Source organism: Aegilops tauschii, chromosome 2, assembly GCF_002575655.3.
Source record: "Aegilops tauschii subsp. strangulata cultivar AL8/78 chromosome 2, Aet v6.0, whole genome shotgun sequence".
In the NCBI taxonomy this organism is placed as follows: Eukaryota; Viridiplantae; Streptophyta; class Magnoliopsida; order Poales; family Poaceae; genus Aegilops; species Aegilops tauschii.
In genome coordinates, this window is record NC_053036.3 from 623,789,207 (window position 1) to 623,815,425 (window position 26,219).

A 26,219-nucleotide genomic window follows, 5' to 3' on the forward strand; every position below is an offset into this window, starting at 1 on the left:
GGAGCGCTGCGGGCCTCCAGCCAACGGCCACGGACGGCCTCCGAGAAGCCGTTCTGGTTAAGCCAGAACGTCTCGAAGCGGAACCTGGGGGCGACGGGAGGGCGTTCGTCTTGAGAAGAGAGCAGCAGGGGAACGTGGTCCGAGCCAATACAAGTAATGGCGCGGAGGAAGGCAAGGGGGCACCACATCTCCCACACAGGCGAGACCAAGATGCGGTCCAAGACGGAGCGGGTCGGGTCGGCCTGGCGATTGGTCCAGGTGAATCTGGCACCAATCCTATCTAATTCCCGCAGACCGAGGTCAGCAATGCAGTCATTGAACATCTGCATCCGCGGGAAGTTCACTAGATCGTTGTTTATGTCGTCCGCAAATCGGAGGAGGTTGAAGTCGCCGCCCACGACGACCGGGAAGCGGGCGGCGGACACCTTATTCTTGAGCTCCTCAAGAAATGTCGCTGAACGACCGTGGTCGGCAGGGCCATAGACTATGATGATCTCCCATTTGAAGTTCAGCGCCCTCTCGAAAAGCTCCATGCTCACAAAGAACTCACCCCGATCCATGCTACCCACCTCAAAGGTGGCATCATTGACACCTAACAGGATGCCACCAGAGTGCCCGGCGATCCCACTAGAAGGTAGCCAATGCCAGGCAAACAGGTGAGAGCTAAGACGGTCAAGCTCGGACAAGGTGAACTCAGTTCGCATGGTCTCTTGGATTGCTACAATGTCTATCCGCTCATCGTGCATGTACTCGATGAGCTGGCGACGTCGGCCATCCTGGCCAAAACCGCGGATGTTCCAGAAAAGGGTCCGCATTAAACCACCATAGAGGGGCTGCTTGACCCCAGGACACGGGAGGCGCTTTGGGCACGGAGAGCGGCGGTGCGAGACCGGGTGCGGCCGCGGATCTCCAGGGGAGCGGGCGCGGCCTGGCCGGACGGCTGGGAGGACGAAATGGGGCCGCCCGCCACCGAAGCGGGAGTAGCTAAGCGGGCATGGGTTTCGGCCAACCGCCCATCGAGGACTTCCCGCGCCTGGATTGCCGCGATTTGGACTAAGGGGGGATCGACTTCCCCCTAACACTATATCGGAATCTGCCGCGACTTTGGCGAGATGACCGAGCGGAATAGACTCCAACGCTGAGAACGAACATGTAGCGGAACTGGCGGGGATGACTGGTACCTGGCTCGAGGTTGCGCGCCGCGGCGCGGAGCTCAGCCCTCTCGGAGATGGGCAGAGCCGGGGAGCCCGCGGGTCGCGAGGCGTCGATGCGGGCGCTGCGCCGAGACGACGTCACCGGGGTCGACGTCGAGCGGCCCCGCCTGGCGTAGGTCGAGGAGCGAGGCGGGAGAGGCGGAGCGGCCAGTGGGGTCGCCAAGGCAGCGTCCACCACGCACCCACCCATCGATTGGGGGATGGGTGTGGAGGAACGCCGAGGCGCGGCCGGCGGGGAAGCTGCCCCCAGCGGTGCGTCCGTGGAGGCCGGCGGCAGCGGCTCGGAGGGGAGCAGGGGAGGCACCAGCAGACCGGGCGGAGGCGAAGGCAGGTCCACGACAGGAGGAGCCAGAGGCGTCGCGGGAGGAGGGGATGAGGCCCGAGCGTCGGGGTGCGCGAGAGGCAGAACTGACCCCGAGGCGCAGAAGGGGTCAGGGAGGTCCCTGGACGGCGATGTCGGCAGCCGGGTAGAGGGGGAGGACACAGGCTGGGCGACCGGCGAGCATGGAGAAGTAGCTGGGATGACCACGAGCCCCACACTGGACGTGTCGCTGGTCTCAGTCTCCCCGGCGGGGAGCGACGGAGGCAGCGGAAGCAGCCCGTCCGGCAGCGCAGCGAGGGACCTCCCGGCCTGCCGCCCACCCAGGGTCGAGGAAGAAGGTGGAGGCAGTGGCGAGGGAGAGCGGGAGGAGCAGGTCTCCAACCCGTCCTCATCATCAGAGTGGTCGGGGCGAGGGGGGCGGCGTCCGTGGTAGTCGTCCTGTGGGCCCGGGTGGCCACCAGGGGGACCGTCGTCGGAGGAGCGGGGACGCCCCACATGGTTGGGCGGCTCGGGGGCGATGCGAAGGTCGAACCCTTGATCATTGAAGAATACCCGGACCGTGGCACAAAGCTTGGTTGAGTCGAGGCACTTGACCTTGACCCGAACCTCCTCTTCCTTGCGAAGGGAAAGCTCATCGACCACGATCACCTTACCCAGGATCCGGGACATGCGACGGATGGTACGCTCAGACCGAGCAATGTCCGGGAGCCCAGAGATGAGGGTCCATGCCGTGTCAAGGACGACCACAGCCTTCGGGTCGAGGGTCGGCTCGGAGATGTCGACGACGAGCTTGTTGAGGGCGAGGGTGATTTGGTCGCTACGGGGGCGTAGCCGTGGCTGAGAGCGTCGGGGAAGACCACAGAGAACTCGGTGCCGGAGATAGGGGTGACCGCCCACTCCCACTGGCGACGGTACAGATGGTTGAGCTCCGCCTCGATCATCTCGGGGGAGGCCACACCATCAATCACCGTGACCATAGCCTGGAGGGAAGGGGGAGGGGGCGAGTCGTCGGGGACCTCAATGTGGAAGAACCCCAACCCCTCGATCCCATGGCCGTACATCCGCAGCTTGTCGGGAACCGGCTTGTCCGGGCAGAGCAGGGCGGGGTGGCCGGGATCCTTGCAAATGAAGCAGCAGGCAGAGTTGGTGTAATCAACCTGAGAGTGGCCTTCGGTGCCACAGCTGAAGCAGGTGGGCCGGGAGCGGTCGTGTTGGGGATCGTTGTAGAAATTAAAAAAAAATTCTACGCATCACCAAGATCAATCCATGGAGAGACTAGCAACGAGAGAGAGGGGAGTGCATCTTCATACCCTTGAAGATCGCGATGCGGAAGCGTTACAAGAACGCGGATGAAGGAGTCGTACTCGCGGCGATTCAGATCGCGGTTGATTCCGATCTAAGCGCCGAACAACGGCGCCTCCGCGTTCAACACACGTACAGCCCGGGGACGTCTCCTCCTTCTTGATCCAGCAAGGGGAGAGGAGAAGTTGAGGGAGAGCTCCGGCAGCACGACGGCGTGGTGGTGGAGCTTGCAGTTCTCCGGCAGGGCTTCGCCAAGCACTACGGAGGAGGAGGAGGTGTTGGGGAGGGAGAGGGCTGCGCCAGGGGAAGGGGTCCGGCTCCCATGTGCCTCCCCACTATATATAGGGGTGGAGGGGCTGGTTTCTTGCCCTCCAAGTCCATTGGGGCGTTGGCAAAGGTGGGGGAAAGAAATCTCATCATTTCCCTTCCCCACCGATTGTTATCCCCCTTTTTAGGGATCTTGATCTTATCCCTTCGGGATATGATCTTATTCCTTCTAAGGGGGGATCTTGGTGCGCCTTGACCAGGGGTGTGGGGCCTTGCCCCCACTACCCATGTTCATGTGGGTCCCCCCATGCAGGTGGGCCCCACTCCGGAACCTTCTAGAACCTTCCCGGTACAATACCGAAAAATCCCGAACATTTTCCGGTGGCCAAAATAGGACTTCCCATATATAAATCTTTACCTCCGGACCATTCCGGAACTCCTTGTGACGTCCGGGATCTCATCCGGGACTCCGAACAACTTTCGGGTTACCGCATACTAATATCTCTATAACCCTAGCGTCACCGAACCTTAAGTGTGTAGACCCTACGGGTTCGGGAGACATGCAGACATGACCGAGACGACTCTCCGGTCAATAACCAACAGCGGGATCTGGATACCCATGTTGGCTCCCACATGCTCCTCGATGATCTCATCGGATGAACCACGATGTCGAGGATTCAATCAATCCCGTATACAATTCCCTTTGTCAATCGGTACGTTACTTGCCCGAGATTCGATCGTCGGTATCCCAATACCTCGTTCAATCTCGTTACCGGCAAGTCACTTTACTCGTTTCGTAATGCATGATCCCGCGACTAACTACTTAGTCACATTGAGCTCATTATGATGATGCATTACTGAGTGGGCCCAGAGATACCTCTCCGTCATACGGAGTGACAAATCCCAGTCTCGATTCGTGCTAACCCAACAGACACTTTCGGAGATACCTGTAGTGTACCTTTATAGCCACCCAGTTACGTTGTGACGTTTGGCACACCCAAAGCATTCCTACGGTATCCGGGAGTTGCACAATCTCATGGTCTAAGGAAATGATACTTGACATTAGAAAAGCTTTAGCAGACGAACTACACGATCTTGTGCTATGCTCAGGATTGGGTCTTGTCCATCACATCATTCTCTTAATGATGTGATCCCGTTATCAACGACATCCAATGTCCATGGTCAGGAAACCGTAACCATCTATTGATCAACGAGCTAGTCAACTAGAGGCTCATAGGGACATGTTGTGGTCTATGTATTCACACATGTATTACGATTTCCGGATAACACAATTATAGCATGAACAATAGATAATTATCATGAACAAGGAAATATGATAATAACCACTTTATTATTGCCTCTAGGGCATATTTCCAACAAGTCGGACACAGGAGCTGGAGGCGGGGGGTTCACGCGGCCGGCCTGATTCTGCGCGGCGCGCCCCTTACCTCCACCACCGCCACCGCCACCACGGCCACCGCCGCCACTGCCACCAATGCTGCCGCTATAGCCATGACCAGCTCCATAGCCTGAACCGTAGCCATAACCGTGACCGGCGCTTCCACCACCTTCTCCTCCACCGCCACCACCTCCTCCAACGCCAATGCCGGTTACTGCGACCGGGGCTCTTGCGGCTGCAATGAGGTGGGTGCCAGTGAGCAGGATCAGGAGAGCAGCGAGAGCTAGAGCCTGCTTGCTGGTGGTGGCCATTGTGACTATGTTTTGGTGTTGTGATCGGCTTGAGACATCGATGCAATTTATAGGCGAGTCGGCGAGTGGTCACTTCCATTGGCATTTGACACGATTGTTATGAGATATCAATCATCGGTTCATGTCATCATCTCACCTAATTAACACCACTAGCTAAGCTCCTGTTCACAACAAAAAAGAGCCAGTAGATAAGCCAATAGCAGATGACAGATGTATGGATGGGTTTGGGTAACAGACATGTGTCATATCTATATGTGATGTGTAGTAGTATAGTGGGGTGGTTGGTCATCTCAATATGGCAGAAAACCCAAACCACATCCATGCATAATGGAGCACTCACTGCTGATGACTAGTTTTGTCAATGCTGCTTTTTGACAAAATACACACACTGCTTTCGCTTCCAACCATCTCAACCCACACATATGAACAGCAATATAGCAAGCAGAGCACATTTCCTTGGATCTTTTTGTTACATTTTTTCCTGCTGGGGAGACGAAGGAAAGATGAATGAATTATTGGTTTGGTGCGTTTTCCGGGAAGACGGTGTGGATGAAGTTGAGGAAGCGCTCCGAGTAGGACCGGGGCTCGACGACGGATATCGACAAGGGGTTGTACTTGACGGACTTGTAGGCGTGCTCGACCTTCTTCCTCATGCTGTACTCCTGCAGGATGTCGATGATCCCTATGTAGAGCACCACATCGTACACCTGACAGAGCGATTTGCCTCCATCTTCCTGTTTCTCTTCTTTCTCCGCTCTCGCCGGCATGTTCACTCCTAGTTGGATCTGAAGCCTGGCCAGTTTGACAACAAATTCAGTTATCTCAGATCTTGCATTAGCATTGGAAGCAAATGAGGATTGACCAACAGTAACAGAAATTGATTGATGAACCTTGCTGTGCCTGGAAGCAGGAGATCCACTTCCTCATAACAAGCAGACGACGACCGCAGGCGGCTCCCCCTTATGTGAGGGCCGACAGCGACTTTACCATCTTGGTTGCTGCCTCGCTGCACCAAAACCAGCCCTTCACGGTAGTTATAGGCGGAATCATCCTCCATGGCATCTGCATTACCGTCGTCACCAGGCAAAATTTTGTCATTGCAAATGGGTTAATTGGATAACTTACTCAGAGGTATGGAGACACAGTTTCATGCTTACCTTGTTCCGAAAGAACGGCTAGTTTGTTATCTTGCAAAATGCTTTCAGGCAACGACCCCCCTCTTAGAAGGCTTTGGCGAGCCCGGTAATGGAAACCAAGAAGCAAGCTGTAGTCCATTATGCCCTGATTCTTCAGAAATTCGCTGTCGATCTCAATCTGCCTACACATAACAAGAACAGAACATGGGTGTTACACGGAGAACTGGTCATGAGGATAAGCTGCTTTAGGGGGAGAACATGCTTACTTAAGCAAAGCATCCCGCCAAGAAGGTTCAAGATAAAATGAATAGTTCAGATCCAAGTCTTTCAGCGTCGTGTTCTCGTCGATTTTAACTTTGTCAGTAGATCTGCCTAAGGATGAACCTTTCAAATCGAATCTTTGATGGATTCTAAGTTCTGTGCAGAACATGTTGCCCATCACTACAAATCTGAACTGCGGATACAAACAATAAAACCAGCAGTTAAATATCAACCAAAATAGAATTATCAGATATGGCAACGAAATCCTTTTTATGGCTGATGCTTTTCACAATATCTGTAACATTTAATTGAGCAACAACAGTTTACTGTCATTACCTTTTGCCCGCTGGAAGGTTTCACCCGGTGGAGGCCAAAAAACTTAGTCACGAGCGTGTTATCATAAGTATGGACATGGCGGTAATAGTCTCGAAGCATACGCAAAAGAACCTGCAAAAAAATATCATGTCAGGAAAAACCAAAGTTGCACATAAACAGATGAACTTAAGGACAGCTTTGATTCAATATGACAGCATGTTCTTAGTGTTAGGCCAGATAAGGAATCACCAGATAATTGAAGACATCTTGTTTTTATAAAGTGCCTGGTCTATGTCAGTTTACCAGACTATAGAGTTACCAACATATATTGTCAGTTAGCATGAATAGTTACACTGCTTATCACAAAATCATTGAGTAGAAACAGCAGAAACCTGCACTTCTGATTTCCGAAGAGTCTTGATCATGAAGCGGTCATCTTGCGATAAGAAAAACATACTTCCACTCTTTCCAGGAGAAGACAGCTCCCTAAGTGCGTCACTTCCAGAAATGGAAATCATGTAATCGGCTGTATCAAGCTTGAACATCTCCCTCAAATTTCTGTAATTAAATGCTGACAAGAAATTAGCCTTACCTAAAGTTATTATTACCCTTACCTAAAGTCCTAAACAGGGAACAGATTTAGAGTTCATAAGCAATCAATACTATCATAGAAGAAGGTTCAGAGAGACTCAGCAGCATAATATACCTAAGCTGTTGAACTTTCCAAGTTACTTCAGGATAAAATTATATTTCTATTCTTCCTTGTCATGCTACGTATCAACAGGAGATTGCATACTTGGTTGGACCAATATGTATACTCCTCTTAAAGTAAAACTGGTTTAGAAGCACAACAAACCTGAAGACCACTGGACAGTAGTCCTTCCACTTAAAATCGACAGCACGGTGTGCAGGAGTAAGCCGTGTTCCTTTTGTGGGGAAGTTCATCCAGAAGCTGGCCTTGGGGCCGAAATCAGAGGCTTGCACTTAACGCCTCTGAATCGGTGTAATCTTTCCAACCGTGTACCTGAGTAGTATAATCACATAACGAACTTTTACTGACCACGAGAAAACAAATAAGTTTGGTATTCAACAAGACACCCTTATGTTGGTAAAAGAAAAAAGGAACAATTTGCTGCCAGTTTCTATCTATAGCATAGTGGCACCTTAAACTTCAGGGCATGAAAAGCAGCGATCTTTCCATGACTTGGAAAATTCAGAGATACTTTGGTCAATGAAAGTAGATGAACAAGTTTGATGCTCTAGGGTATGGTATGCTGGCAACTTGCTCTATGTATGTCACAATCCTCTGTTCCGCATATGGGTTAAAGGCAATGGACAATATATGCACTGATATCAAAACATTCCATATAAAAAGTACAATGGGACAACCAGAACTAACAATGCAGAGAAGGAGTTTGGCTGTTGAAAATTCAGATTACGCAGATGCCTTGAAATATATATGCATTATTACCTGATTCCAAGCTGCAGGCAGAGCATCAGATCATAGCTCCTGTGCCCTTTGATGATCATCTCCCCGGGCCTTTTGACATCCCTGGCCGCCCTGCTCTGTCGCCGACTCAGTTTCTTGGACGAGTCCAGGCAGCTCTTGTTCAACACGACCTCGCTGATCAGAACGCCCTGCGCGTACTCCCTTTCCAGTATCGGGAGGCTAGAACAACCAGCAATGTCTTCATCACAGCCTTGTTTTTGTGTTTCAGAACTTGACTCGTTACCGATGATCTTGATGGCCACTCCGATACTCCAGCGCCTTTGCAGAGACGGCTTCTTTGTTGGAGGCCGCTCGAAGCTCAGGTTTCTCAAGGACAACTTTGGACCTGGTGGTCCAGCAGGCTCTTGATTCGTGTCGAAGGAGGAAGAGGACCGCTGCTGCTGAAGGACATTTTTTGAGATGTCGGGTAGCACGCCCCTGCTCCTCAGATCGTTGATGTAGAGCTGGTGGGCCGCGGGAACTCTGCAATTCTTAGGATAGAATGTGCCTTTTCCATCCTTGAACCCCCTGGTCCACGTCCCGAGGTAGCACCCGCCGTCCTCCCAGGTGTAGAGCCCGTACCCGTGCATCGCGCCGTCGAGCCAGTTCCCCTGAAACGAGTCCCCGGTGGCGCTCCATGTGAGCACCCCCTTGCCGAACATGGTGCCGTTCCTCATGGTGCCGACGTAGCTGTTGCCGTTGGCCCAAGTGTACCTGCCATGGCCCTCCATCTGACCCTGCACCCAGGAGCCATCGAATGTGTCCCCGTTGGGGTATGTCTGGAGCCCGTGGCCGTGCTTGCGGTCCAGCTTCCACTGCCCCTTGTAGGATGATGATAATGAAGAGGAGCTGGTGCAGGGGCCGGCGAGGTAGGTCCCCTCGCCGTCCACGAACCCGGCGGAGTACTCGCCCTCGTAGACGGCCCCGGAGGGCCAGAGGGTCCTGCCATGGCCGTGCCTCGTCCCCCTCCTCCAGCCGCCCTCGTACACGCAGCAGCTGCCGCCGGCCCAGATGTACTGGCCCGTGCCCTCGGGCACTTGCTGTGATGATGATAGGGTGCCGGAGTAGACGTCGCCATTGGGTAGCGTGATGTCTCTGACCCTGAGGCCTGCTGCTGTTGTTGCTGAGTTTGCTCTGAAGTTGGGTTGGTTTTGGTGGGACTGGGATGGGTGTGCTGTTGTTGCCTGAAGGTGGTGGTTGCTGGCAGCAGGGGCTGCCATGCTGCTGAATTTTGTTGTGGAAGCAGAAGCAGCAGCAGCAGCGTTGGGGTGGTTTTGCTGTTGCCTCAAGGTCAAGGTGGTTGCTGTCAATCTGTCATACTTGCATACTAGTGGTGCCTAGCCTAGGTAGCTTTCATGTCCCCTTTCCTGTACATAAATAAATATGAAAGACATCCAGAGAGTTATATAGATGAATCAAGTCAAGAATGAGCACTAGAACTGAAACAGGAGCAGCAGAGGATACATGAGCGAGCAGTTTGCATACAAGAGAAGAGAAGAGAAGAAAGACAGAGCAGCCTGTCAGGGTGATGTGGATAAAATAAAGAGGGAATAGCAGCTAGGTAGAGTGGCATAAGCTGTGTCAGGGTGGTGGTTGTGAACATATTTGATTCTTGATATTTTAACCTGAAGAGTTTTGATTATTAGTAGTAGTATATAGCCTGTCTGTGCTAATTCAAAGAAACAAAAATAACACTGATTGAGCCGAGCAGAAGGTTGGTAGCACAACCATGGGTGCTGTCCTGTGCAGCATGAAGATGAAAGAGAGAGAGAGATGTATGCATGAGTGAATCAAGAATGAGCATTGTTTGTTGCAAGTGAAAGAAAGAAAGAAAAGCAAGGGATCTCTCTCTTTCAATAGAAGAAAAACACCATCCCATCCGACAGGGACAGGTGAAAATTTGAACAAGGGGAATCAAGAGGAAACGTACCTAGGAGTACATACATACAGGTACGGCGGAGGAGGCGCCGCCGGCGAGGGAGGTCGCCTTCTTCCTTGCTTCCTCCTCTGCTCTGCTCTGCTCTTATATATGCGGTGGTATGTAGGATAGGCCAATGATGAATGAGTGGGTGAGTATGAGTTGAGCCTACTTGCTTCCTTCCTTCCTTCGAGCAGATGAGATGCGCTGCCGCCGCCACCACCAACTCGAAGAAGAAGAAGAAGAAGAAGAAGAAGAAGAAGAGGCTCTGGCTCTGCTCTCTCTTCTTGTGATATAGCTAGCAGAGGCAAGGAAAGTAAGCAGCTCAGCTCAGGTTGATGGCCAACGAGCGTGACAAGACAAATAATTCCCTAGCTCCAACTACATCCTTTCTTGTTATCAATTTACTACTTACAGTATATATTAAGCTACCTTTGTTTCAACTGAAACACTTAATTTTTTCAAGGGAGGGAGGGAGATATTATTAAAGCAACAACTGCTCGATCCATCTGCACATGGCAAAAAACAAGAAACAAAAAAAATAAAGCAGAGCAGAGCAGAGGGGCTCACTTCCACGTGGCGCCATGTGACCGCCAGGGCCAGGGCCACCCTCTTGTCTCTCTCCCCTCTTTCATCACGTCTGGTGTGGATGTGGCTATACACCTCTGCACATTTCTTTCACACACTGACCAAGAGAGTCTAGAGCCGAGGACACCGAATCCGACCCCTCAAACATTGTACTTTCTGTATGAACTATGGATGAAATTTTACGTACTACACATCACGCTAGCCACTACGCTTCGTTGTCGAACTTTTGAGCCGGACGTCAGGTATATGGGCGCGTAGGAGGGCTCCTCCTCATCCATATGCGCGAGCATCTCGTTGACGGCCCCAGCGTGCTCCGCCTCCGACTGAAGGGAATCGAGGATTGCCTACAGATCCGTGTCCTCCTCTTCCTGCTCCGCGTCCTCCCTGTCATCCTCCTCCTCTAGATCCATGGCGTTTGGAGGTAGCCTCGTAGCGGTCTAGGCTTCGCGCTTTGCCCGGATCTGCTCAAGGAGCTGAGGTCGGCGATCCGACGTTAGGTATGAGTACCTCCTTACCCTGCGGCATGGTGGCATGGCTACTACTGGTGCCGGCTGGCGACTGGAAAACGGGGGCTGCGGCGGACGAGAGGGGAGGAGTGGACGGGTAGGTTTTCGGTCCCGACGATCGGCTTAAATAGCAGGACTAGGGCACTACGCGGCCCGTCAAAGCGGCGACACACAGCGCCATCTGTCCAACACAGCGCCATCGGTCGGATTTTCTTGACCGTTCAATGACCGTGCGGCCTGTTAGAATAAATTTGAGGCATGCCGTCGATCTTCCGAGGACCAAGCAATCACATGAGCACGACACCGAGATTTGTTAACGAGGTTCACCGATATGGTTACATCCCCGGGGCCTGACTACGGGCGTTTCTCCCCGTGACACCATCACAATACCGCACACCGGCCACCCGAGCGTCGGCACACGCCGCTGGCTCCCCCTTGCGCGCCTCTGCTATTATGTTGGCATAGGTTACATCGTGTGTCTACCCCCACTTTATATGAGAGGCCTAGGATACAAGTGTCCTACTTGGATACGACTCCATATCCTATCTAAACACAATACAACTACAAGTCCAATTGTAACCTACCTTGTACACAATATTCGACACAACTCTAACAAACTCCACCTTGGCGAATATTCTCCACCACCTTGAATTCGTCCATGTGTCAAACTTTCATGTACATTGGACTTGAGCTTATCCCATGAGCACCGCTGCTACTCCAAAGACTCCATATGACTCGACCTGCAACTTGTAGTCCCTTCTTTTTTTGACCACAGTCAATACTCGAGCAAAATTAAGTTCCTCTTTACTCTAGTGTATGCTCCCAACTTCCAGAGCTCCGTTCAACTCCATCACGCAATGATCACCGACCTGCGTGAAAACGAACAACTCATATATTGGGTGTCACACATAAGAGTTACCTGAACTCAACATCACCGCTTCTCTCTTGACCGCCTGTCTGAAACTTGAAGGAATTTCACCATTGCTTGTAGTCATCCCGAGTCAAATTCGCAGTTGTCTCACCACATGTATGACTACCAGAGCCCTGGCCCGTCTCCATACCCCGTGCTACCGCACGCCTCGCTGCTATTAGCACGTCGAGCCTCCGCTGTCCCGGTTAAGTCTCAAGGGTCGCAAAACCACACCACTCAACCCCCACCGCAGAGTACCACCGATCATCACCGACCGATGACGAGCTTCACGCTTCCTGTTGGGGAACGTAGCAGAAATTCAAAATTTTCTACGCATCACCAAGATCAATCTATGGAGTAATCTAGCAACGAGGGGAAGGGGAGTGCATCTACATACCCTTGTAGATCGCGATGCGGAAGCGTTGCAAGAACGCGGATGAGGGAGTCGTACTCGTAGCGATTCAGATCGCGGTTGATTCCGATCTAAGCACCGAAGAACGGTGCCTCCGCGTTCAACACACGTGCAGCCCGGTGACGTCTCCCACGCCTTGATCCAGCAAGGAGAGAGGGAGAGGTTGGGGAAGACTCCATCCAGCAGCAGCACGACGGCGTGGTGGTGGTGGAGGAGCGTGGCAATCCCGCAGGGCTTCGCCAAGCACCGCGGGAGAGGAGGGGGAGGAAGAGGGGTAGGGCTGCGCCGAAAGAGAGACGTTCTCATGTGTCTTGGGCAGCCCAAACCTCAACTATATATAGGGGGGAGGGGGCTGCGCCCCCTCTAGGGTTCCCACCCCAAGAGGAGGCGGCCAGCCCTAGATCCCATCCAAGGGGCGGCCAAATCTGGACCTAGGGTTTGCCCCCTCCCACTCTCCCATGCGCCTTGGGCCTTGGTGGGGGGGGGGGCGCACCAGCCCACCTGGGGCTGGTCCCCTCCCACACTTGGCCCACGCAGCCTTCTGGGGCTGGTGGCCCCACTTGGTGGACCCCCGGGACCCTCCCGGTTGTCCCGGTACATTACCGATATCACCCGAAACTTTTTCGGTGACCAAAACAGGACTTCCCATATATAAATCTTTACCTCCGGACCATTCCGGAACTCCTCGTGACGTCCGGGATCTCATCCGGGACTCCAAACAACATTCGGTAACCACGTACATACTTTCCCTATAACCCTAGCGTCATCGAACCTAAGTGTGTAGACCCTACGGGTTCGGGAACCATGCAGACATGACCGAGATGTTCTCCGGTCAATAACCAACAGCGGGATCTGGATACCCATGTTGGCTCCCACATGTTCCACGATGGTCTCATCGGATAAACCACGATGTCGGGGATTCAATCAATCCCGTATACAATTCCCTTTGTCTATCGATATGTTACTTGCCCGAGATTCGATCGTCGGTATCCCTATACCTTGTTGAATCTCGTTACCGGCAAGTCTCTTTACTCGTTCCGTAACTCACATCATCCCGTGATCAACTCCTTGGTCACATTGTGCACATTATGATGATGTCCTACCGAGTGGGCCCAGAGATACCTCTCCGTTTACACGGAGTGACAAATCCCAGTCTCGATTCGTGCCAACCCAACAGACACTTTCGGAGATACCTGTAGTGCACCTTTATAGCCACCCAGTTACGTTGTGACGTTTGGTACACCCAAAGCATTCCTACGGTATCCGGGAGTTGCACAATCTCATGGTCTAAGGAAATGATCCTTGACATTAGAAAAGCTCTGAGCAAACGAACTACACGATCTTGTGCTAGGCTTAGGATTGGGTCTTGTCCATCACATCATTCTCCTAATGATGTGATCCCGTTATCAACGACATCCAATGTCCATGGTCAGGAAACCGTAACCATCTATTGGTCAACGAGCTAGTCAACTAGAGGCTTACTAGGGACATGGTGTTGTCTATGTATCCACACATGTATCTGAGTTTTCTATCAATACAATTCTAGCATGGATAATAAACGATTATCATGAACAAGGAGATATAATAATAACCAATTTATTATTGCCTCTAGGGCATATTTCCAACAGTCTCCCACTTGCACTAGAGTCAATATTCTAGTCCACATCGCCATGTGATTAACACTCATAGGTCACATCACCATGTGACCAACATCCAAAGAGTTTACTAGAGTCACCAATCTAGTTCACATCACTATGTGATTAACACTCAATGAGTTCTGGTTTGATCATGTTATGCCTGTGAGAGAGGTTATTAGTCAACGGGTCTGAACCTTTCAGATCCGTGTGTGCTTTACGAATATCTATGTCATCTTGTGGATGCTACCACGCGCTACTTGGAGCCATTTCAAATAATTGCTCTACTATACGAATCCGGTTTACTACTCAGAGTCATCCGGATTAGTGTCAAAGTTCGCATCGACGTAACCATTTACGACGAACTCCTTTCCACCTCCATAATCGAGAAAATTCCTTAGTCCACTAGATACTAAGGATAAGTTCGACCGCTGTCATATGATCCATTCCCGGATCACTATTGTACCCCTTGACCAACTCGTGGCAAGGCACACTTCATGTGCGGTACACAACATAGCATACTGTAGAGCCTACGTCTGAAGCATAGGGGACGACCTTCGTCCTTTCTCTCTCTTCTGCTGTGGTCAGGTCTTGAGTCTTACTCAATACTCACACCTTGTAACACAGCCAAGAACTCCTTCTTTGCTGATCTATTTTTGAACTCTTTTAAAATCATGTCAAGGTGTGCGTTCTTTGAAAGTATCATCAGGCGTCTTGATCTATCTCTATAGATCTCGATGCCCAATATGCAAGCAGCTTTATCCAGGTCTTCCTTTGAAAAACTCCTTTCAAACAACCCTTTATGCTTTCCAGAAATTTTACATCATTTCGGATCAACAATATGTCATTCATATATACTTATCAGAAATGTTGTAGCGCTCCCACTCACTTTATTGGAAATACAAGTTTCTCATAAACTTTGTATAAACCCAAAATCTTTGATCATCTCATCAAAGTGTACATTCCAACTCCGAGATGCTTACTCCAGTCCTTAGAAGGATCACTGGAGCTAGCATACCTTTTAGCATCCTTAGGATCGACAAAACCTTTCTGATTGTATCACATACAACCTTTCCTTACGAAAACTGGTAAGAAAACTTGTTTTGACATCTATCTGCCAGATTTCATAAATGCAGCTAATGCTAACATGATTCCGACGGACTTAAGCATCGCTACGGATGAGAAAATCTCATCGTAGTCAACTCCTTGAACTTGTGAAAATACTCTTTGCCACAAGTCGAGCTTCATAGACGGTAACCTTACCGTCCACGTTCGTCTTCTTCTTAAAGATCCATTTATCTCGGATTTCATGGCTTCTAACCATTTGTCGGAATATGGGCCCACCATCGCTTCTCCATAGCTCATAGGTTCATCATTGTCCAACAACATGACTTCCAAGACAGGATCACGTACTACTCTAAAGTATTACGCATCCTCGTCGTCCTACGAGGTTTGGTAGTGACTTGATCCGAAGTTTCATGATCACCATCATAAGCTTGCACTTCAATTGGTGTAGGTGCCACAGGAACACCTTCCTGTGCCCTGCTACACAGTAGTTGAAGTGACGGTTCAATAACCTTATCAAGTCTCCACCATCCTCCCACTCAATTCTTTCGAGAGAAACTTTTCCTCGAGAAAGGACTCGTTTCTAGAAGCAATCACTTTTGCTTCCAGATCTGAAATAGGAGGTATACCCAACTGTTTTGGTTATTCTATGAAGACGCATTTATCTGCTTTGGGTTCGAGCTTATCAGCCTGAAACTTTTTCACATAAGCTTCGCAGCCCCAAACTTTTAAGAAACGACAACTTAGGTTTCTCTAAACGGTGTCGTATCAACGGAATTGCGTGGTGCCCCTTTTAAAGTGAATGCGGTTGTCTCTAATGCCTAACCCATAAACGATAGTGGTAATTCGATAAGAGACATCATGGTATGCACCATATCCAATAGGGTGCAGTTATGATGTTCGGACACACCATCACACTATGGTGTTCCAGGCGGTATTAATTGTGAAACACTTTCCACAATGTCTTAATTGTGTGCCAAATTCGTAACTCAGATATCTCTATGATCATATCATAGACATTTTACCCTCTTGTCACGACGATCTTCAACTTCACTCTGAAATTACTTGAACCTTTCAATAATTCAGACTTGTGTTTCATCAAGTAAATATTCTCAGCATCTACTCAAATCTTCTGTGAAGTAAGAACATAACGATATCCACTGCATGCCTCAGCATTCATTGGACTGCATACATCAAAATGTATTACTTTCAATAAATTGCTCTCTTGTTCCATCTTACTGAAAACGAGGCCTTTCAGTCATCTTGCCCATGTGGTATGATTTGCATGTCTCAAGTGATTCAAAATCAAGTGAGTCCAAACGATCCATCTGCATGGAGTTTCTTCATGCATATATACCAATAGACATGGTTTGCATGTCTCAATCTTTTCAAAAACGACTGAGTCCAAAGATCCATCTACATGGAGCTTCTTCACGCGTTCTATACCAATATGACTCAAGTGGCAGTGCCACAAGTATGTGGTACTATCATTACTATTTTATATCTTTTGGCACGAACATGTGTATCACTGCGATCGAGATTCATTTTAGGTGCAAGACCATTGAAGGTATTATTCAAATAAACAGAGTAACCATTATTCTCCTTAAATGAATAACCGTATTGCGATAAACATAATCCAATAATGTTTATGCTCAAGGCAAACACCAATCTCGATGGTAGAGGGAGCATGCGATGCTCGATCACATCAACCTTGGAAACACTTCCAACACACATCATCATCTCACCTTTAGCTAGTCTCTATTTATTCCGCAGCTTTTATTTCGAGTTACTAACACTTAGCAACCGAACCGGTATCTAATACCCTGGTGCTGCTAGGAGTACTAGTAAAGTACACATTCATATAATGTATATCCAATATACTTCTGTCGACCTTGCCTGCCTTCTCATCTACCAAGTATCTAGGGTAGTACTGCTTCAGTGACCGTTCCTCTCATTACAGAAGCACTTAGTCTCGGGTTTGGGTTCAACCTTGGGATTCTTCACTAGAGCAGCAAATGACTTGCTGTTTCATGAAGTATCCCTTTTGCCCTTGCCCTTCTAGAAACTAGTGGTTTTACTAACCATCAACAATTGATGCTCCTTCTTGATTTCTACTCTCGCGGTGTCAAACATCGCGAATAGCTCAAGGATCATCGTAACTATCCCTGATATGTTATAGTTCATCACGAAGCTCTACTAGCTTGGTGGAAGTGACTATGGAGAACTATCACTATCTCATCTGGGAGATTAACTCCCACTCGATTCAAGCGATTGTGGTACTCAGACAATCTGAGCACATGCTCAACGATTGAGCTTTTCTCCCTTAGATTGCAGGCTTAAGAAACTTGTCAGAAGTCTCATACCTCTTGACGTGGGCACTAGTCTGAAATCCCAATTTCAGTCTTCGAAACATCTCATATGTTCTGCGACGTTTCACAAACGTCTTTGGTGCCACAATTCTAAACCATTAGAACTATCACGTAGTCATCAAAACGTGTATGTCAGATGTTTCGCAACATCTACAGACGACGCTGAGGTTCAGCACACCGAGCGGTGCATTAAGGACATAAGCCTTCTGTGCAGCAATGAGGACAATCCTCAGTTTATGGACCCAGTCCGCATAATTGCTACTACCAACTTTCAACTAAATTTTCTCTAGGAACATATCTTAACCAGTAGAACTAAAGCGCAAGCTATGACATAATTTGCAAAGACTTTTTGACTATGTTCATGATAATGAAGTTCATCTGATTATAGAACTCCCACTCAGATAGACATCCCTCTAGTCATCTAAGTGATACATGATCCGAGTCAAACTAGGCCGTGTCCGATCATCACGTGAGACGGACTAGTCATCATCGGTGAACATCTTCATGTTGATCGCATCTACTATACGACTCATGTTCGACCTTTCGATCTCTTGTGTTCCGAGGCCATGTCTGTACATGCTAGGCTCGTCAAGTCAACCTAAGTGTTTCGCATGTGTTCCGAGGCCATGTCTGTACATGCTAGGCTCGTCAACACCCGTTGTATTCGAACGTTAGAATCTATCACACCCGGTCATCACGTGGTGCTTCGAAACAACGAACCTTCGCAACGGTGCACAGTTAGGGGGAACACTTCTCTTGAAATTTTAGTGAGGGATCATCTTACTTACTATCGTCGTTCTAAGCAAATAAGATGCATAACATGATAAACATCACATGCAATCAAATAGTGACATGATATGGCCAATATCATTTTGCTCCTTTGATCTCCATCTTCGGGGCACCATGATCATCTTTGTCACCGGCATGACACCATGATCTCCATCATCATGATCTCCATCATTGTGTCTTCATGAAGTTGTCACGCCAACGATTACTTCTACTTCTATGGCTAACGCGCTTAGCAATAAAGTAAAGTAATTTACATGGCGTTATTCAATGACACGCAGGTCATACAAAAATAAAGACAACTCCTATGGCTCCTGCCGGTTGTCATACTCATCGACATGCAAGTCGTGATTCCTATTACAAGAATATGATCAATCTCATACATCACATATATCATTCATCACATCTTCTGGCCATATCACATCACATAGCACATGCTGCAAAAACAAGTTAGACGTCCTCTAATTGTTGTTGCAAGTTTTTACGTGGCTTGTATAGGTTTCTAGCAAGAACGTTTCTTACCTACGTAAAACCACAACGTGATATGCCAATTTCTATTTACCCTTCATAAGGACCCTTTTCATCGAATCCGTTCCGACTAAAGTGGGAGAGACAGACACCCGCTAGCCACCTTATGCAACTAGTGCATGTCAGTCGGTGGAACCTGTCTCACGTAAGCGTACGTGTAAGGTCGGTCCGGGCCGCTTCATCCCACAATGCCGCCGAAATAAGATAAGACTAGTAGTGGCAAGAAGAATTGACAACATCGACGCCCACAACTACTTTGTGTTCTACTCGTGCATATTAACTACGCATAGACCTAGCTCATGATGCCACTGCTGGGGAACGTAGCAGAAATTCAAATTTTTTTACGCATCACCAAGATCAATCTATGGAGTAATCTAGCAACGAGGGGAAGGGGAGTGCATCTACATACCCGTGTAGATCGCGATGCGGAAGCGTTGCAAGAACGCGGATGAGGGAGTCGTACTCGTAGCGATTCAGATCGCGGTTGATTCCGATCTAAGCACCGAAGAACGGTGCCTCCGCGTTCAACACACGTGCAGCCCGGTGACGTCTCCCACGCCTTGATCCAGCAAGGAGAGAGGGAGAGGTTGGGGAAGACTCCATCCAGCAGCAGCACGACGGCGTGGTGGTGGTGGAGGAGCGTGGCAATCCCGCAGGGCTTCGCCAAGCACCGCGGGAGAGGAGGGGGAGGAAGAGGGGTAGGGCTGCGCCGAAAGAGAGACGTTCTCATGTGTCTTGGGCAGCCCAAACCTCAACTATATATAGGGGGGAGGGGGCTGCGCCCCCTCTAGGGTTCCCACCCCAAGAGGAGGCGGCCAGCCCTAGATCCCATCCAAGGGGCGGCCAAGGGGAGGAGAGGGGGGGCGCCCCACTAGATGGGCCCTAAGGCCCATCTGGACCTAGGGTTTGCCCCCTCCCACTCTCCCATGCGCCTTGGGCCTTGGTGGGGGGGGGGGGGGGCGCACCAGCCCACCTAGGGCTGGTCCCCTCCCACACTTGGCCCACGCAGCCTTCTGGGGCTGGTGGCCCCACTTGGTGGACCCCCGGGACCCTCCCGGTGGTCCCGGTACATTACCGATATCACCCGAAACTTTTCCGGTGACCAAAATAGGACTTCTCATATATAAATCTTTACCTCCGGACCATTCCGGAACTCCTCGTGATGTCCGGGATCTCATCCGGGACTCCGAACAACATTCGGTAACCACGTACATACTTTCCCTATAACCCTAGCGTCATCGAACCTTAAGTGTGTAGACCCTACGGGTTCGGGAACCATGCAGACATGACCGAGACGTTCTCCGGTCAATAACCAACAGCGGGATCTGGATACCCATGTTGGCTCCCACATGTTCCACGATGATCTCATCAGATGAACCACGATGTCGGGGATTCAATCAATCCCGTATACAATTCCCTTTGTCTATCGATATGTTACTTGCCCGAGATTCGATCGTCGGTATCCCTATACCTTGTTGAATCTCGTTACCGGCAAGTCTCTTTACTCGTTCCGTAACTCACATCATCCCGTGATCAACTCCTTGGTCACATTGTGCACATTATGATGATGTCCTACCGAGTGGGCCCAGAGATACCTCTCCGTTTACACGGAGTGACAAATCCCAGTCTCGATTCGTGCCAACCCAACAGACACTTTCGGAGATACCTGTAGTGCACCTTTATAGCCACCCAGTTACGTTGTGACGTTTGGTACACCCAAAGCATTCCTACGGTATCCGGGAGTTGCACAATCTCATGGTCTAAGGAAATGATCCTTGACATTAGAAAAGCTCTGAGCAAACGAACTACACGATCTTGTGCTAGGCTTAGGATTGGGTCTTGTCCATCACATCATTCTCCTAATGATGTGATCCCGTTATCAACGACATCCAATGTCCATGGTCAGGAAACCGTAACCATCTATTGGTCAACGAGCTAGTTAACTAGAGGCTTACTAGGGACATGGTGTTGTCTATGTATCCACACATGTATCTGAGTTTCCTATCAATACAATTCTAGCATGGATAATAAACGATTATCATGAACAAGGAAATATAATAATAATCAATTTATTATTCCTCTAGGGCATATTTCCAACACTTCCATCAGACCACTGGGCTCCAGTCTGAACTACGTGTCACTTGCTTTTTTCCCGTTTGCTGAATAGGCTTCGATTCCCTGGATCCTTCCACCGTAGCCCCTCAATCCAGCTCCACCTTCAACATGACTCCATGGTAGATGATCAGTCCACCCTCGCGCCCCGTCGACTTCAAGCTCTCATGCGTACGCCGTCTTGAATCAACCCCGCGCCATAGTCTTGTCGAAGTCACACAAGCCCTCAGGCCTGCGCCACGTGTTTCCATGCCCCAGAAGTCGCTCACCATCAGCATCACGCTCCTATGTCGCTGTCGCCGATCCCACCATCGTCTTCTGTTCCAACCGACTTGTGTCGATCCCGTCAGACTGCCCAGTCCGACCTAGCCGAACTCGTTCGGCTGTATGACACGCTCAAGGCTCCCAAATCATCTTCCGTGAATTTCCATCCATCACCTGATAATTCCATCTTAGCTGACATGACTTCCTGCAACGCCTTCAAGCATCCCCAATGTGCCAACAAATCTTTCACCCTTGTCTGCCATAACCCAAGGTTTTCAGTTCCATGAACTTCTCCACCTCAAACCCGATGCCCGATGGCGTCACGATTCTTCGTATGACTGGCGCTGTGAAAATGTAACCGAGCTTCCACTAGCTCTTAGGCACAACTCCCGACGCTAGCTATTGCTTTGTCAAGCCCCTGTTTCAATGGATGCGTACACGGTACACCTGATGGATTTTCTCTTTCCGCCGATTGATTTGCCTGCCTATATCCGTGTCACGTGGAGACTCGGTCTCCGTTTTGGTCCAAACAAATCTCTTGTGTAGGCTCAGCTCATACATTTACTCCCTTGGTTTCAAAATAGGAAAACGTTTAGAATCAACCGGATGAAATCTTCCTCCCGTAAACCTCTCTCTCCGCGCAACACGTGTCCCTGCCCACCCCACCGCTTCCTTCCCCTCCACCTTATCTTCTCCCCGAAGCCTGTCGTCCACCAGTTTCTTCCCCCTTCTCGTTGGCCACTTAGCAGAGAGACAAGCAAAGCCACCGCACTGGAGGAGGGGGACGAACCGTCGGCAGCGGCTGCATCGAAGCTCCGTCCTGGCCGCATTGAAGCTCCGCCGTGGATGCATTGAAGCTCCGTCGTTGTCGCCGCGCGCTGCATAGCAGCTTTCGCCGTCGCTGCGCGCTGTGTTTCCAGCTACCGCCATGGCCGTCGTCGGAGCTGCATCATGGCGTCCTCGCGTTGCGTCCCTGCATAGCAGTTCCTGTCGTCGCCGCCGCGTGCTGCGTTTGCAGCTACCGCCATGGCCGTCGCCGGAGCTGTATCGTAGCGTCCCCGCGCTGCGTCGCTGCATAGCAGCTCCTGTCGTCATCGCCGCGTGCTGCATAGCAGCTTCGACCGTCATCGCCGCGCGCCGCGTTGCAGCTTCCGCCATGGCCGTCGCGTGCTGCGTCGCAGCACCTGTCTTCGCCGGCGCTGCATCACAGCCTCCGCCATGGGCACCGCGTGCTGCGTCGCCACACCTGTCGCCGCCGGCACTGCATCGCAAAATCCGCCATCGTCTCCGGCGCTGCAAAGCACATCCCCCGCTCCGCTCGCAGCTTCCGCCGTCATCACTGTGTGCGTCTTAACATCCGCCATGGCCGCCGCGCGCTGCGATGCAACATCCGTCGCCGGCCACCTGTGCTGCGATGTAACATCCATCGTGGGCTGCCTTGTGCTGTGATGCAGCCCTCACCGGCGTTTGCTGCCGTCGGCGACGTAGCAGCGAACTGCTGCGTGTGCTCGGAAGGAAGAAAGCAACGGACCGACGAACTCGGGGGAGGAAGAAAGCAAGGAAGCGTTGACCCATCGAACAGCTTGGGCGAGATAGATCGGACGGCCACCTACCCGACGAATTTCCTGAAGAAATCAGCCGGATGACGCCTAGCACCGGCCTTCAAAATAGATGACGAAGGGAGTAGCTTTCAGCGTATTCAGCTTCGAGCATCCCGTACATGCCCGCACAGCGCACCAAGTGCACAGCTCCGCAGGGTTGCATGCCTTGCTGGCTCAGCAGCCTCCGCGCGCACCTGCCTGACCACACAGATCGATTCGATCTGCCCCAGCCGCTGATTGCACAATAGCTGCCGCCTCCATGGACACGCTCCCGATCGGAGGAATCAGGTCTCGCCGAAAGACGCGCCGCCACCGATGCTTCCGCCTTTTATTGCTATTCCAAAAAACGACAACCTGTAGGATCGGCCCTTGTCCGCACAAGTCGCTCTACGGCGACGTCTTCCATACGAACAATGTTGATCTATGCCGAGCGCTTTTCCTTCTCTAATCAACAATCCATGACCTCCAAACAACCTAGCTCATAATACCATTTGTTAGAATAAATCCGAGGCATACCGTCGATCTTTCGAGGACCAAGCAATCACATGAGTACGACACCGAGATTTGTTAATGAGGTTCATCGATATGGCTACATCCCCGGACCTGACTACGGGCGCTCCTCCCCGTGACACCATCACAATACCGCACACCGGCCACCCGGGCGCCGGCACACGCTGCCGGCTCCCCCTTGCCGTCTCTGCTACTATGTTGGCATAGGTTACATCGTGTGTCTACCCCCACTATATATGAGAGGCCTAGGATATAAGTGTCCTACTTGGACACGACTCCATATCCTATCTAAACACAATACAACTACAAGTCCAACTGTAACCTACCTTGTACATAATATTCGACACAACTCTAACACGGCCCACCCGGATGTTTAAGGCGCCCAGTTGTAGATGCTCTAACAATATATTTCCTGCTCTAGTATCATACATGCGCTGGACGTGTATGTCCAGACCTACTAATCATACATACAACTCAACTGATACAAGTACTGAACTAGTACTAGTTGTATAGCTGGGCCGGCTGGTAGCCACCTTTTGCATTTGCATGCATCCAACCCACGGTCGAGTAGAACAGAATATATTCCCTCCGTCTCTCTCTCTTCCTACGTAGTTGTATGATCAGGGGAAGAAAAAGGATCAAGGAAGCTTTGGACGACCGATCGATGCCACTGCGTACATATGACCTTAACATGGCAAACCGTAACCCATAAACTCAGCGGGTAAAAGTCTTATTAGGGCAAGAGTTTGAGAAAAATAGGTATGTCCCATTTGTCATCCAAAAAAAAAGCCGCTTTACCTGGCTAACGCTGCAGCTATCCTCAACCCAAAATTGCCTTCCCTTACCCATGTGCGTGATCTTGTTTAAATGCGTTGATGTTTGTTTTATGAATCTATGATGTTTGTTGATAGTCTCCTGCATTTGATCATTTCGAAGTAGGGGCTCCAGAAGTATCTTGAATAAAAAAAATAGTCCTCTTGTTTATCTTGTAACGGGAAAAAGAAGAAAGAACTGATGTGAATGTGTCTCTAAAAAGTTCACTTACAAGCTACTCATTCCTGAATATCACTGAACATTGTTTAGTGCCATCTAATTCATGCTTATTTCTATCCATTTCTGAAATTAATACCATTCCTTTTATTCTATCGCTCAACAAAATTGTGATATATGTGCTGAAATGCTAAAATGTGGTATATACTACCTCCTTTTCCGGTTTATAGGGCTCAAATTCAAAAATCTCACCAAGCAAGGTAGATGATGAGTGTTGAAATAAATTTTTTATTTTGCAAAAACACTCAATTAATATGCTCGTTTTCCTCACAAAATTGTGTTTACCAATGCATGCATGCATGAAATACATGCATTGATCAATTTTCTCTTAACTCTTGCATGCAATGATTTAATGCGCCTTGAAATCTTAACATGTGATAGAGAACAATCAAATCAAAATTTTGAGATAAGCCCTATAAACCGAAAAGGAGGGAATATGTGTTGAAAAAATGTTGAAGTATACATGCTGAAATATTCTATTTATGCGAAAATCCTGAAAAATACATGGTGAAGTGTGAATTGAGTAAGATGGCCAGGATGGGTATTTTTACCATAGGTATTACCTGCACCCGGCCGGGTACGGGTATGAGAATAGTTTGAAATACAAGGTGCGGGTACGGGTATAAGTTTGTGTGGAAAATATTGAGACGGTATGGGTTTGGGCGACCACTACCCACACCCGGTTCGAGGGAGTGACATGTATCTCCCATTTCCTTTGATCTGATGCAACTACTACGATACAACACATGCACTACTTTACTTTTGGTTTCTTTCTTTACCTTACCGGCTGGGTGGCATGCCATGCCAACCAACTTTGCAATAGGAAAAGAAAAACAATCAATCATTCATACAGCATATTGGGAGTGTTACACACACATATACAATCTGACTTATTTGGCTTTTGTGAACCCTTTTGTTCTTAGTTATCACCAAGATTTAGGTAACATATAGATGGATCGATGGATAGTGATCTATCTTTTTCAGGTGCTCGGCAAAAAGATGCATGGATGCACCGACTGTTTACTACAACAAGTTTTGCCCGGCTCCGGCGAGGGAGGGCTGATGATAGTGGCGCGCCTTCGGTTCGCTTCAGTGCTTGTAGTCATCTCTAGGTGGTCTATGGATTTGAATGTATTTTTTCTTATTTCTAGCGTTTGTTGTACTATCATGATTGAAAATGAACAAATCAAAAGTTTTCCGAAAAAAGATGCGTCTATACATGTACTACCATGCTAGCTAGCTTAATCCCTACAGTCTTACTAAGTCTCAGTCGACTATATCCGTGAGATCTTATGTTGAGATCCGTGCAATTTATTTTCTCTCTTACAAGCTATATCACTTGACTTAGACTTAGTTAAATATTTTTTTTTTTGAATGTTGGTAGTTCTACCAAATTCATTGATCAGGAGAAAGAAGGTTGATCCAATTTATGAGGGAAACCGGACCCAAAAACCATACAAACAGCGCCTTTCGGCAGCAGCACACACAACACATATCCTCACGAGCCACGGGTCCCTCTAATCGAATCCATCTCCAGGACGATGCCCCCAAGAGAGAACACGACGCCGAACGGCGCCGCCATCGTCCGATCTAAACTAGATCAAGAGTTTCCCCCAGAGCACGTTGGGAAAGGCAAGGTAAGAGCAGCTACATCGCTGCCTCCAACGAGGAAGCGACGCCTGAAAGCGCCGCCATCGACGACTCCGGCCGTAACCGGAATACGACTTTCGCCGGCAGTCTCACCTGCATAGCCCGAACCTAGGATCCGATCAGTCTACACATCAAACCACTATCCCTGCCTCCACGGCCAACCGCACCTCCCCGACGAGCTCGACGTGCTTCCAACCTTGCATCCACACACCCCATTGGACGGAGGATGCAACCCCTAGCGGCGCCATTCATCTCCCATCGGAAGGATGCAACCAAGCACCACGCCATTCGTCTCCTCGA

General features: G+C 49.8%; 1 protein-coding gene and 1 pseudogene across 1 annotated transcript in view; one reads left to right on the top strand and one right to left on the bottom strand.

Moving 5' to 3' along the window:
* The window catches only part of LOC109764953 (uncharacterized), a 33,576-nt gene extending 8,122 nt beyond the window's left edge, over positions 1-25,454 (top strand). The window contains exon 11 of the transcript XR_012203571.1: positions 25,254-25,454. The gene's annotated coding sequence lies outside the window, so the exon portion shown is untranslated. The remainder of the gene's footprint in view (positions 1-25,253) is intronic.
* LOC109764955 (phosphatidylinositol 4-phosphate 5-kinase 9-like) lies at positions 1,551-10,866 on the bottom strand (annotated as a pseudogene).
* Positions 25,455-26,219: the final 765 nt, after the last annotated feature.